Raw genomic sequence first — 15,237 nt, 5'->3', positions numbered from 1 at the left:
CTGAAAAGCCAGGGGACCGTTGTTGGCTGATGGCGCCCTGAAGGCCGGCTCCAGAGTTAGAACGCCTCTCCCAAGGGAGCAGCCACCGCTGTGGCGCCTGGGCCCCTGACAGCCTCAGACCCGCACAGCCTATAGAGGGCACTCGTTAGTCGCAGTCCCAGAGGCTGGCTGAAGCGTCCTAAAGTGTTTTGTTGTATTTTATTTTCATGAAGACTTTCCTTTTTCATCTGAGGCAATTATTCTCCAAGAACTGCACAGAGGGTATCGCAAGAGAAACCCAGGACAGGGCAAGGCTTTCTCTTTCTTTCCTCCCTAATTCTTCAGTAAGCATCTTAACTCACCAACAACTGAAAGGGTTTACATAAGAAAAAAGAAATCTCAGCCTAGAAACACCTAGGAAACCAGGAGAGAAGCCTCCAAAAGCCACGACTTCTTTTTAAGGAAAAAGGAAGAACAATAGCTCTCAGGGTACCGAGAGCGGGACAGAGTGATCACAGTGATGGGCGGATGCTGAAGGAGGAAGAGCCCGGATGTGTCCCTGGGATGCCGGTGGATCCTGTAAAAGGCAACCCTTTGCGTTCTCCTCTTACATCTCCTTCAAATAAGAGCAAACCCAGGAGGATGCCTGACAGGTTTGTATTATTTAGTAAGAAGTGTTTAGATACTTTAATCTTCAACAGTTTTATGAAACACAAAAATCATTTATGTGAAAAGTAAGGTCTTCCCTGCAAACACTTCCTTCTCCCCTGACGCGCTGAGAATGACTTTTTGAGAGAGGATCATTTTGTGCCTCAGAAGGATCATCCTACAGGTTGGAAGCGATTCATATGTCTTTGGGCTTTAAAACCCTTTTTCTTATAAAACCCTTGTTTTCCCTTTAACACTGCCCCCCCTCCAAGCTGGATTCTAAAGAACAGAAGTCTAATTTAATTATGTTCATTGAATTCCAGTAAGTAGATTTTCACTCCCATTTTTCAAAGGTTAGCTATACAAGACGGAGACGCCCTGAAGGCAGGCTAACTGAGGACATGACCATGGCCAGGCTGTCATCTCCACTTGGGGTTTGCAGTGTAGACCCCGACTTCCCCGTGATGCTTTGTTCATCTTTTCCTTGCCCAGAACCTTACAAACACCTACAGATGCCACCACCCCTGTTGGCAAACTGCAAAGGATTTCTGCTCAGGCCCACGGTGTACAAGGCAGTTCAAGACACCTAGGCGTGACAACCGGACTCACAATTTGTTTTCACCCTACGTGTCAGAGCCTCTAGTCTGGTATGCCCAGTCATTCCTTTAATCCTCACCCAAGGATTTCTCCATTGCTTCTTAGAGAGAGTGGATAGTCAGGAAGGAAAGGAGGGGGCAAAGAGAGAGAGAAACACGAATGTGAGAGAGATACCTGGATTGGTTGCCTCTCACATGACGCTGACTGGGGCTGGGGATCTAACCTGTAAACCAGGTACATGCCCTTGATGGGGAATCGAACCTGCAACCTTTTGGTGTGTGGGCTGACGCTGTAACTGCTGAGCATATAACCATTTTTTAAGGCAAACTGAGATAAAACAACGGAGATGGATGGATTCTGGGTATTCCAGAGCATGAGTAGGGTGTCCAGGACCTCCTGGCAAAGATCCAGGCGGAGTGTGGGCAACAGTTGAGTCGCCATACTTGGCTCCTACATGCATAGAGTTTGTCACCCATTTCTCACTTAATGCCATCACTTGAGTGCCTTCCACATGCACACACTGTGATGACAGGAAAAATCTCAAGAGTCATACTAAACCTACCCAGCTACCGAGCTTCATCCAGTATCATCTCCCTTCCTCTATCTCCCACAGCGAAACTTCCAGAGTTTCCAGAATGCCAGAGCTTCTCTAGCAGGCATCTCACTCATAGGCTTGCCTGGCAGTGGGATTCACTGTCTGGAGTTTTGGTGTTACATCTTCCCCTCCATCCCACAGTCAACATTCACTCTTCTACCAACCCAGGGCCCGTACATCTCCCCTCCAGAAACCTCCTCCCACTAGGTCCTGCCATCAGAGCGTCAGTCTCTCTCTTCTTGGTTCTCATGCATGACGATTCCCCTTATTCAACCATCACAAGTTACGTGTGACTCTGGTTGCTCTCTCTCTTGGAAGAGGTTTTAATTGTAACTTTTTTTATGTTTTTATTTATTTCAGAGAGAAAGAGAGAGAGAGAAACATCAATGATGAGGGAGAATCACTGATTGGCTGCTCCTGCATGCCCCACACTGGGGATGGAGCCCACAACCCTGGCATGTGCTCTGACCAGGAATGAACTCTGACCTCCTGGTTCAGGGGTTGACTCTCAATCACTGAGCCACACCGGCCAGGCTTTTATGTATCTTTATGTCTCTTGAACTTCAACCAGGGAAGGGTGTAGAGTTGTGTGATCCGTGTTTAGTGCATAAAATCTAATTTGGAAGCACATGGAATTTATGCTTCCATTTCTCCCAGTCAATGGATACAACCAGGCCACCCCCTCTCTCCAGCAGGGACACTGGTCCTGCCTTTAATGAACTCATACTGGCCACACACTGGCATCTGAACCCTCAATCCATTAACCAATTTCCCCTTTGCACGAATAGATGCACACGCTGTTCTAAATTGAGTTCCCTAGATTCCTTGTGCCTTAAGCTTTTGGTTTACACCAATAAAATGGGCCCACAATGTGAGAATTGCTTCATACAGTTGATGCATGGCTTCGAGGAGACAATATGGGTAAAGCACTGAGGTTGGTGTTGCCTCTGGGTAAATCCCATCTCCAAATCGAAGTTAGCACCGCGTGGTTCAGTTACCGCTGTTATTAGAGGGAAGAAATAACGAGTGTTTGGTTCTTGTGCATTTCCATGGAACCTGCTAACTCCAGAGGAGCAACCCTGTCACGCACGATTATGTTATTTTGACAGTTTACAGCTGGCCGGGCCCTAAAGAATGGTTTGACATGTGTATTAGATATGTTCTAAAATAATCACCTAAAAGTAAATATTCCTGAGAAGTGCTGAGAGCCTGCAGCTCCTCGTGTCTCTGAGACCAGTTGTGACAAACACTTCATCTACAGAGTCGGGGTTGGAAAAGTGTCTCTCTCCAAACCTCCAGAGCAATCACATCTCAGGGAGAAAAATAGTGCCTGTTAGTTTGATTTTAGCTTGACCTTCCAACACCGTGAGGAGTCGATAATATTACAAGGTGCAGCTTTTTAGCTCTGATTTTCAGATGAGGCTCTTGCTTATCAGGCTCCTTCAGGTTCAAAGCTGAGGAAGAAGCAGGTGGCAAAAGCCAGGGCGCTCCTCCCGCTGGGAGCCCGCCGGGAGCCCCATCATGTCAGGTCACGTGGAGGTAAGAACAGCAGCTGCGCTGGGCCAGGGACGGCCAGGCATTTAATGGGCCGACTGAACTTTATGTGAATAGGAGATTCGGGGCCACCGGTTCTGCCATAACTTTGCTTCCTTCCTTCACATCCCACCCTCCCTCCAGGTAATTGCATCTCTTTTACCAAAAAACATTGTAACTTAACACAGGGCGGAAATATGAAGTGCATGGAGGTTTACTCCCTCGTGTAGCTGAGTAAGCCTGCGGTTAGGTTCAATGACTCCACTGAAAAAACAATTAGCAGTTTTCGGAGCGGTTGCCCTCGAAGGCACTGCAAATAAATATTGACTTAACTTACCAATTTTTCATCAAATTCCATTTTGAGTGGAACCCTGATGGTGGCGTGGGCAAATGCCTGTATTCACCACCTCCCACAACCACATCAAAGTTACAACTAAAATACAGAACAACCATCATTCAGAACCGCCTGAAATCTGGCTGAATAGAAGTCCTACACTAGCAAGTAAAGAAGAAAACACATCGAGACTGGTGGGAGGGTCCGAGGCCTGGAACGGGCTGGTCTGGCACCCACATGTGGGGTGTTTTTTAACTGGGGGGGAGGTCTGGGGTGCAGAGGCCTCCTGTGAGGAGCAAGGGGTCCCAACCCCACAGCCAAACCCTCAGCACAATTGAATCTAAAAAATCAAAATAAATGAACAAGAAATCTAATCAACAAAATAAACTGATGAATAAAATAGAACCAGAAACATGGAACAGACTGACGAATCTCAGAGGGAAGGGGGTGGGGGGAAGAGATCAACCAAAGAACTCAGATGCATATATGCATCACCCATGGACACAGACAATAGGGTGGTGAGGGCCTGGGGTGGAGAGCGAACCAGGTGGAGAGGGCAAGGGGGAGAAAAAGGAGGGGCATCTGAGATACTCTCAACAAGGAAGTTTTTTTAATTTTCATTTTGAAAGTTGTTTATATAAATTTCCAAGAAGCAGCACATTCTCATGGGTAAAATCCACAAAACCTGTGAAATCTCTTGGGTTTTCTGCAACTCCCCCTTCCCTCTCCCCCCCCACCCCCTGCTTCTGAACTATTGTGCTTTTCAAAGGACAATCTTCTTCCTATTGTACCATAGCCACTAGAACATATAGTAAATTCACTGAATGTATAAGAACGACAAACTTTTCTGAGAGCCAAGTAAATTCACAAAACAGATAGTGTTGGACTTCTACACTAATAAAGGAGTAACATGCTAATCGACCGTACCTTCACTATGCCCACCAGCCAACCAGGAGTGAGTATGCAAATTAACCCAACAAAGATGGTGGGTTAATTTGCATGCACAGGCGCTAAGCGGCCAGGGGTGGAGCAGGACACTTGCATCATCACCATGGCGACAACTCAGGCATTCCACACCACCCCAGCCGCTCCGGGCCTCTGGGCAGCATGGGAAGGCGGGAAGGCGGCTCCGGGCCAGAGCGAAGGCAGTGCTGGCAGCCAGGGGAAGAAAGGCCCATTCTTGCATGAATCTTCATGCATCGGGCCTCTAGTTTTCTAATAAAACGCCTGTGCTTTTCATGTGCAGGACAGCTACGCAGCATCCTCTGATGTGTTCCCCCATGTTTCCAGGTGACCTCACCCGCTGAAGAAGGGGCAGCACCTGTGTACAAGAACTCACCTATAGACAAGAGGTGTCCCGTGGAAGGGGGCGATCTTGCAGGCACCCCGTGACCTTGAAAATGTCATTATTCAACAAAGAAGCTGGTATCATTGCTTTCATCTCAGCAGCTCCGAGAAAAGGAGCTCTGAGCAAAGGCATTCTTGGAAGCAAAATGTTAATAAAAAATCCACATCAGTAATCGATCATACTTTTCTGCATTACAGAGATTTATGCAATACCCATTCTGAACAGAAACAGCTGCAAAGACTGAAATATGGCTGAGAGAGCCTACGTGGGGCCGGAAACATGGACCCATTCCAAGAGCATTTCTCAGAATCTGATCTCTGAACACCCAGAGGGAAGGGGGTGGGCGTAAGAGATCAACCAAAGAACTCAGAATCATGTGTGTTGGGGGTTAACATTTTAAATGCCTGGCTTCTACCGAAGACCCAAGGGAACCAGTCACGAAGGATGGACTTGGGAAAGCAAACAAGCTCCTGCCGCGTGTCTGGTGCTCCGTGAAGTGTGGGGCGGCACGGTCATCCTGGGCGCCAGCAGCTGCGGAAAGAAGGTGGGCAGGGGCGTGCCTCCCGGCTCCCGGGTTCCTCACTGGCCACTGCCTCTGTGCGTCTCCTTGTCCGGACAGAAGCCTGTGCAAATGTCTCCTGGCAGCAGGTGGCAGAGAGCGAGGGGCTGGGCACACAGACGGGAGAAGGACCCTCAGACAGAACAATCCTCTGAGGAAAAGGGGGGAAGCAGGTGGTGGCCTGGGCCTGGAGCAGGAGAGGGGTCCCGGTTCTTGTGAGCAGGGAGGGGCAGGAAGAGCATGGGCCAGCGGGAAGTCAGGGGGTGCAGGCAGTGGGAGTCACATGATTCTCTTTTTTCTGCCAAATTCGAGACCTGGCCACTAATTGAAAGAGAAGATCTGAAATGGACTGCAGGCTGCAGAAAAACGCCACGATCGCTCTGCAGATTCACAGGGCGCCTACACTCCCGGGCCCGGGGCCTGAAGGGGAGTTGGCGACCTGGCCGGGGCAGGTCCACGTCGCTGTCATGGAGACAGGAAATGAACAACAGAAATATATGTAAGATGAAGACTGATGCCTGACAGCACACAGTCGATACCAACTGAGTGGACAGCCAGGACAGATGGAGGGAAGCTGCGCAGATTATTCTAACAGGCATCCTGGTCTCCCCCAGTTCCAGGGTCCTCCTGCGCAGGGTGAGCAGGCTCTGAGCCCAGGCAGCATTTGTCTGAAGGATCTGGACTGGTGGGAGCCATTAGCCACAGACACGTTTTCTCATTGATGTCAGAGAAGTATTTCTCTCCGTTAAGTGAAATAAATGAGCAAACATTGTTACGACGCTTCCAGAATATCGGGGCGCGTCTTACAGACGAGGAGAGCCATTGCCAGTCCTTTGGAAGCCTTTCCATCAGCGTGTTACGACTTAAAGTACACAGGAAGGAAACCCGCCCATCTGCCTCGTGAGCTTGATGGCGATTTTGGTTGAAGAACAAACAGAAGAACAAACAAATCATAAGCCGAACGCAGCAAGCCCTGGTGGACAATTAAGGGCAACAAGCAAGCGCACGTTTCAGAAAGTCCGGATGAAAAATGACCTTATTACTTCTACATCCAGGCTGTGCACCTGACAACCCAATTCTAATTAAACACAGACACAATCATATTTTCTAGGAATGTAATGAATTCTCAGTAACCGCCAAGTTTACAAAGACTGCAGCAATGAGTTTAGGGAAAGAACAGCCTCCTGTGGAGGAGTAGCGGTCTGCGTTCACGCTCCTGGGGCCTTCCTGGGACAGTCGAAGAGGAAGATATTGAAGCAACAGATACGTCGGATGACTTGTGTGTTTAGCACAGGCTGTGTCTCACGATGCGGTAAAACGAAAATACGCATGTAATTTAGAGGTCATTGGCGGTAGTCTCCACGCTGCTGAAATAAACCGCAAACAGTAACATCTTCTTGCAAATACTGTGAGTCGGAATTCCTCCTGGAACTGGTCTATTCTGTGTGTCTCAGTCACATTGATATTGGGCCTCCATGCCTTTCCCGTACATGGACCCCCCTCGCTCTTTCACACCCCCTTCCGCACATACGGTTCCTTGCATGTTTCTGATGCATTTGGCCTTCGATGGTGACATGGTTTGTGGTGCTCTTACCTGAACCAGACACACATGCGCACTGCCCTCTGCCTGTATCCACGCGGTGCTCCCCTGTATGACATGTAAACATGTCTCTACTGTGGACGGAGGAAGAGGAACGAGGAGCCCCTCCCAGTCCGGCTCCCCTGGGTGTGTTCCTGCCACTGTCGTCAGGGTCTCCCAGTCGCGAATCCAAGGGAACTGCTTTCGTCTTTACCTTGTTGGCTCCACTCGAGCTGGCGGCGTTGATGGAACCCTGTTCCCTGCTCCCTAGATTTTCAGGTGACAAGTGTTCCTGGTTCTCCTTTGCCCTGTGCACCCTGTCTCTCCCCTTGTTACCCAATTTCCCCAGCGCTCCTGACCTCAGCCCTATTCTGCTGACGTATCCAAAATCCACCCAACACAGACCTTCCTCGGAAATTCTCGGTGTGGGTGCTCATTGCTGCAATGCACTTCCGCTGAGACACTTGGCAATGACTTGAAGCTTGTCTAAAATCCACTCCACACTCACCCCAGTTCTGCGCGCCTGCTGCTCAGGGGTGTTGTCATCAGTAAACACGCATTGGGAGCTTGCTCTGGGCCCGACCCAGCACTAAGCCTGCAAGACCATAACGTGCTAACTGGTTTAATCACTTCAAGTCCTCCCTCTCCCAGCCACGAAGCTAACTAAGGAAAAGGCGAAACTGGCCTTGTCATCTTCTCAATTACAACACCTCATTGTGTCCTGGGAAAGGGTACAGCTTGTAAACGGAGTCCATAGTGTGGAGAGCGGCCACAGCGTTTGGACAGGTTCAAGCCTCGGACTATTGAGAGGGCACAGTCCTCTCCTGGCCACACGACAAGTCCCAGCTTGGAGGGCAGAGCCCTCCCAGCACCATTATAGCCAACAGCTGTAGTTGTCAGCTTGAACCTATGGTCCGAACACGTGGCCCCACATGCCTGAGTGATGTGGGCTTGATAGAGTTCAGGTGCATATAATTGAATAGGATTGAAACCCAGGAGAATGTTGACCACGCCCTTACTTTGCCTCATGGCATCAGGCTATAAAATAAAGACACGGCTTGTAGTCCTTGGCACTGTCGCTGGCTCTCCATCAGAGAGGCTCTCCATCAGAGAGGACATCGTCCCACTGAGACCCAGCTTTTATTCTCTTGTCTGTCTTTTCTCAACCCTTCACTGCCCCCACTCGGGCTCACCGAACCTGGCTGGGCTGGCGTGGCACATAAGACGCCCAATGTGGGGCTGAGTATGCCATGGCCGTGCCAGCCTGCCACACATAAGTTCCTCCCAGGCATGCACAACTGGTTCCTAAATATATGCAGGTGGCTTTGTGATTGCTATGTCATGGGCGTGGACACGTGAGCCTGGACTTGCAGAGATGGCCTAGGTGTCTAGCTAGTGGCCTCAGACTGTATCAAGACAGTCTCCCTGGCCCTTTCGTGGTTGTCTCCTGGCTTCCTGGACAGTCAGTGGATTTAAAAGCTTGTTCTGACATTTGGCTGAGTAGAGTCAATGACACGGGTTTGCTTTGCACACAGGTTCCCAATTCTGCAAGGTGGGCTGGGCCCTCGACACCCCACATCCCTCCCCATTATCACAGGGACCTTCCACACTCCCCCCAGCAATCCCCTTCGTGTCCCAGGCTGCTTCTATAAAGAATAATGTCCCCATACACATCTCAGTAGCACAGCTCATAAAGTAGTGGCCGGTTGTGTAACCTCCGCATTCCTGACCTCACTTCCTAGGTTTCCACTGAAAAACAAAACAGAATCAACAAAAGCCCACATGGCCTGAACCTGGTCATCTCGAGTTTTGTCCCAACACCACCCTGTACAAACCAAGCTTGACCTCTAAGCCTGACAGTCCTTTGGCTTTGTTTCCACACACTACCGTGTGAAAAACAAAAGAGGATGATGCGATGGAGATGATCATTGCCATGAAGTGATAAATCCGTTCTCAGAAACAGAAAAAGTCAACAAAGAAAATTCACATCAGCAAGAGCTGGCTCTTCAGCAAAAAGGAGAGCCTTAAGTATAGAACTTTCAAAGACCCTTAAATCTCCAGACTCACTGTCCTGATGTATATATTTAAATAAATTAGCATAAACAGAAGCCTCCAAGAGACCCTTCCTAACAGCATGCTTTATTTATTCCCGACTCAGCGCTGATAAGTCTGCCTGGGAAGCCAGGCATCGAGGAAAACGGGATGCTGCCTATTCAAAAGCCATTTGAATCACCTGCTGCAGGAATGTTATTATGCAAGGCGTCCTGTGCCAGGCACAGCATTGCACCACGAAGTGAATCTGTGAGAGAGTTGCTCAGGAAGAGGAAAGTAATTGTAGTTATTGGAAATGTGTTATCGTCCTTTGAATCCTCGTCCCTTCTATGTTGGAAATGCAATCTCTGGAGCACTTGTGAAGACATCAGATTCGCATTAAGGATGTAAACAGTCTCAGGTAAGCCTCATACCCCCAAGTGAGTGCTTTTGTGCAGAAGAAAGATGGAGGCACCCGCGTCCTTGCCTCAATAGATTGACACAAGCTACAAAACACTGTGTATTTGTCTTCCAAGTGAGTCACTAGAAAAATAAATGGAAAGCAGGACATCAAATAAATAAACAAATAAATAAATAAATCCTAGATAATAAGAGCCTAATATGCTAAGTGTCCAGTCAACCAGTCAACCATTCAACCAATCAAAGTGTAATATGCTAATGATATGCTAAGACAGCTTAACTGCTCGCTATGATGTGCACTGATCACCAGGGGGCAGTCAACCAGTCACTATGATGTGTACTGACCACCAGGGGGCTGATGCTCCAACCAGTAGGTTACCTTGCTGCTGGGGTCCAGCTGATTGGGACTGAGCAAGACGGGCAGACACACCCTGGAGCATTCCCGGAGTCCCTCCCTGGCTGGCCAACCTCCTGCATCTTTCCCTGGCCCCAATCATGTACCAGTGGGGTCCCTCGGTGGGCCTGTGCCCTCTTGCAATCCAGGACTCCTCGGAGGATGTCAGAGAACTGGTTTTGGCCCGATCATGCAGACCAGGCCGAGGGACCCCACTGGTGCACGAATTCATGCACCAGGCCTCTAGTCCATATATATACAAGCCTAACTGACCGTCGGACCATTCGACCATCCGACCATCCAACCAGTAGCTATGATGCGCACTGACCACCAGGGGTCAGATGCTCAATGCAGAAGCTGCCGAGCTGTGGTGACTTGGCAGCTGAGGTTCTCAGGTGATGCACCCAGAATCCGAGAGGAGGGAGCCGGATTCCAGGGTGTGTCACCCGAGAACCTCCCTCTTGCAATCCGGGACCCCTCGAGGGATGTTGGAGGGCTGGTTTCAGCCCGATCCCCACAGACCAGGCTGAGGGACCCCACCAGTGCACGGATCCATGCACCAGGCCTCTAGTAAATAAATAAAGCTCAAAGTGGGTGAATTCCATCTGTATTAGAACATGGTTCTGCTCAGTAGTTTCAAAATGCCTTGGGGGGTGACAGGGTCCCCTCAGGGTAGCAGACCCAGTGGTTAGTCGTCATATAGACAATATGTTCAAATTCATTTAAGTTCTAAATGCATCTAAAAATGTCTTTCCCATTCCTCTTAGGTCAGATGGGGCCGTCTGGCCTTGTGCCCTGCTCCTGTCCCTGGACTGACCCGAGGCTGAGGCTGCAGAACAGGAGGTCTGCAGACACCGAGGGCAGCCCTCGGAGCAGCGCTCGGCACAGTTCTGCATGTTTTATTTACTGTCTGTAACTTACACAGACCCGAAGGAGTCCACATCCCGGAATCAATCATTTTGAGCTAATATGTTTCTAAAATTTTTCCATTCTCCACAACCCCTTCTTCCCCCATTGTGTGTGCACATATACCTCAAGAATATGTATTCAAAATATGTTCGTTTCAATGGTTAATTCAGTGACCAATGCATGTAAGACACCATCTAATTTTAGTCCTGGGAAAGCCTGACGTCTTTCAGTAGCATTCATCAGTCTGCACAAAAACAGGAAAAATAAAGTCCCAGAAGACATTGTTTTGGTTAAGACTCTCCTTACTCAATGACCTCTCCTGAAATCAGTTGTCTGTGGGGACCTGCCCCCTAACTCACGATTTGTGGGAAACACACATCACCGATGGGGATCACTTCACCTTTCAGATCACCTGCCCGTCCAGGCTCAGTCCGGCATCCACACTGTCCAGGGCTTAGAATCTGCCTTCATCTCTTTGTTCTACAATTGAGATAATTTAGGGTCAGGTCAGCTACTGCATTTCTAAGCCCAACTGTACCTGCTTTAAGACTTTGAACAATGCATTTACCTAGGATAGTGGTCGGCAAACCGTGGCTCATGAGCCACATGCGGCTCTTTGGCCCCTTGAGTATGGCTCTTCCACAAAATACCACGGCCTGGGCGAGTCTATTTTGAAGAAGTGGCGTTAGAAGAAGTTTAAGTTTAAAAAATTTGGCTCTCAAAAGAAATTTCAATCATTGTACTCTTGATATTTGGCTCTGTTGACTAATGAGTTTGCCGACCACTGACCTAGGAGATATCAAAGTGCCTTGCAGGAGAGTCATCGGTAGAGATGGTTAGGAAGTATGGATGGAAACAAACAAACAAACTCATGTTAGGAAAGTGTCCGATGGGTATGAGATTTATCGGGAAAATCACTTAGTAAGTTATATAATGCCTAATCACTGGGGTGTACACCTGAAACTAATGTAATAGTGTATGTCAGCTGTAATTGAAAAATAAAAAATGATTTTTAAAAGGAGTTCATTAAAGCCTAAAAATGATTGCAATGCAATTCTATTTGACCAGATGATCCCAGATCAGACAAGACTGGTAGTTGGAGCTATAAATTTCTACTCCTCATTAGTGGAAGACTTGCTCCTCTAATCCTAGAATCTTTGTTATTCTATTTAAACGAATTTGACAATTTAACATATCACCAAAGACTTGTTAACCAATGAAAGGAAACTCCAGGCCACAAACATTTTGTTAGCATACATCAAATTTGCATCAGTTCATCAACCTTTAAAAAGTTTCACATGCAAACTGTAGTTTAGAGCAGCAGTCACCAACTGGTGGTCCATGGACCACTCGTAGTCCGTGAGGTCTGAAAGGTTGACGAGTGCTGGTTTAGAGGAAACATTTAATAAATATCCTTCTACCCAACTGTTATGTAAATGGTGGGATCCGCTGGGTAATGCACACCGTGGCATCCAACAGAACCGGCTCCTTTACCTGAGCACAGGTGAAGAATGAAATGGAGAAAGTAGAGGAGCAGGAAGAAGATCTACATGGTATAAATGTTCAAAATAAAACAAGTGCTGGCGTGTATCTGTCTTTATAGAGCACCCAAAGAGCCCCAGTAGTGTGATGCCCGGAGGATTTTGAGTTAGGGCGGCCTCCCAGCCCCTGGCTCTTGAAAATGTCCTTCACTCCCACTTCCTCCCTTCGCTGCTGACTCTACCCTGTTTCCTGTGCTCCCTGTCTCCCAGCTCTACTTCCCTGATGACCAATTAGACTGGACCCCGGGCCCAGCACCCGGCTGTGATGAAGGAGGACTCTGTCTCAGATAGCTGGGGCAGGTCCTTGACTGTCAGGAGACAAGAGGGAAGAGATGGGAGAGCTAGCTCGGCCTGCTGAGGTTGTTTCCATGCAGAAGAAAGAGTGGTTTCCTTAGCCGTGTGAGGTCCTGGGAAATTAAAGACAGGATCAGGGTCTGGCCTGGCTCTCGGGCTAAAGGAGTAGAGTTGAGAGCCATCAGGCACAAACAATGTGCTGTTTGCTGTTCATAAAATGCCTACACAAATCTGGGAGATTTGATGCTAGTTTTTATTGCTCTCCTGAGGCAGTATCCTGTGGACATTTTCCATATCATTTCTAACGGTTTTCATTTCACAAATAAATTGCAATGACCCCCCTGACCACTACACATTTCCGATGTCAAAGAGAATGTATTATGATAATTACATTCCAGTTGTTAATCTCTAAACATAAATACATGTAGATTTGAGCTACCCTAAAGTATATTAGGAAGTGCAAAGGCTGGAAAAAAAAGTAATAGCTTACTGTTTCTAATTTAACTTGGATAATTGTATTTAGGTCACATCACAACAACATTATCAGTGTTTTCCAAATGTCCTTTAGAAATGACTTTTTTAACCATCTTCACACCCGCTTCACTGCGAGGTGAGTCAGGAATTATGTGGCTTACAGGGCTGCTCTCCAGCGCCTTGTGGAGATGAGATGCACCGGTTGAAGCTCAAGGCTGCCATTCACCTTGCTTGGTCCTTGACTTGGCTCAACAACACAAGAGGTTGCCTGCAATCTGTCACCTGCTCCTCCTTTCATTCTTTCAAAGCACGTGAATGGTGCATCTTCAAAACTGCAATCAAGCCTGCAACCTCACCTGGTGGCCAAAGGCTCTGGGAGTAATTCTTCCTTGCCTCTTGGTAGCCTCTGGTGATCACCGGCAATCCCCGGTGTTCCTTGGCTTGGGGCTGAATCGTTTTCAGGTGGCCAACACTCCTTTGCATGGGCGTCTTTGTGTCTTTACACGACCTTCTTATCAGAATACCAGGCAATGGATTTGGGGCCCACCCTACCCCAGTATGAACTCATCTTGACTTACTGAACTGCATCTACAGAGACTCTATGTTTAAAGCAGGTCACGTTCTGAGGCTCCAAGGGGATGTGTGTTTTGGGCAGACACTGTTGAACCTAGTACAGGTCGATATGGATGTGAGGTGGGTGATGAGGTTGAAGACAGAAAAGTGCATCCATTGTAATGAGTAAAACATTCTGTTAAAACCATTCACTGTGAATTCAGACAAGCTCCAGATGGGTCTAATTCTAGATGGAGCCACAGTATTTCATAAAACCACAGCTCCGTTAGGTCTATGTCCTTGGAAAAGAAAAAGACAAGTTTTGCAGAGCTCAGTAGACATACATAACAATCCTCTCACCTTTCATACAACCTACTTTCACGAGCCCTTTTTAATAGATTCCCCTTTTGGGAAAAGGCGCTGACTTTTTAAATGTATTGAAGATACACATGTTTTGGGAGTGATATTATAGACCACAGGTGCCTGTTTTTCTCGCCTTTATTCACATCAAATATTGTTCAAACTCAGAAAGCAGAACATCTCAGATTCCAGTGCAGGCCCCAGACTGACTATCTGAATATCACTTTTAGAGAAAGAAAGTAATAAGGTAGCGCTTTCCATTGGCTCCAACTAATCCACTTTGCTGAGCTCAATTGCTTAAGATTGAGCACAGAGATCCTCTGCAATATTCGAACGTGGAAGATCAGGTGCAGAGCAAATGAGACTAGTGTCTCCGACAGCACCATCCATTTCCTCTGCTCAACGTGGAGCATGTCATAGCCCCTCTCATGGTGCAACGTCAAAGAATTACCACATTCTGGAGGGAAACTAATGTCGGAGAGAATGGGAGTTCATTTCCACAGACGAGCTAGCTCCGTGGGCCTGAGAGGGAAGTGGTTTCCGTTTATCTTTATTTGCATTCTCAGGGATGACAAGAGCGATGTGCCTGGTGCATGGAGATGTCTGAGCTCATGGCTGCCCAGCTGCTCCTGCAAATGCTTTGTCTTCTATTGCTGACAGGGTGAGATCTGCAGCTGCATTTGTACCAGAAGACAAAGAAATGTAATTCTTGAGTTGACTGATGTGATGATAATAACTAGGCATGAAACAAAGGTACACAACGTCACATGGGGCACATCATACCATGACTTCATTGAACAATCCTGATACGCATATGGATTCCGCATCCTTACAGCATGCTATAGGTGAGGAAATGTGCTCAAGGAGGCAAATAGTGGCTCAGGCTGTAAAACAAAACTCGCCTTCCTTTCCTTGTTCTTCTTTGACCCCTAGTGGAGAAAAGGTGCCACACTTCACGTCACAGAACGTTTTTCAAGTGAAGAGATGGGCCAAAGGTCAGAACTAGAAACTCAGAATTGGTCTTGAGGACTTAAAATCTCTTTATTCTTAGTCCCTTACTTTTTGTTAAATTTTACCTTATTTTATTATT

Source organism: Cnephaeus nilssonii, assembly GCF_951640355.1.
Source record: "Cnephaeus nilssonii genome assembly, chromosome: 12".
Classification (NCBI taxonomy): domain Eukaryota; kingdom Metazoa; phylum Chordata; class Mammalia; order Chiroptera; family Vespertilionidae; genus Cnephaeus; species Cnephaeus nilssonii.
The sequence above is the reverse complement of the archived record's forward strand: the minus strand, read 5'-3'. Positions refer to the sequence as shown.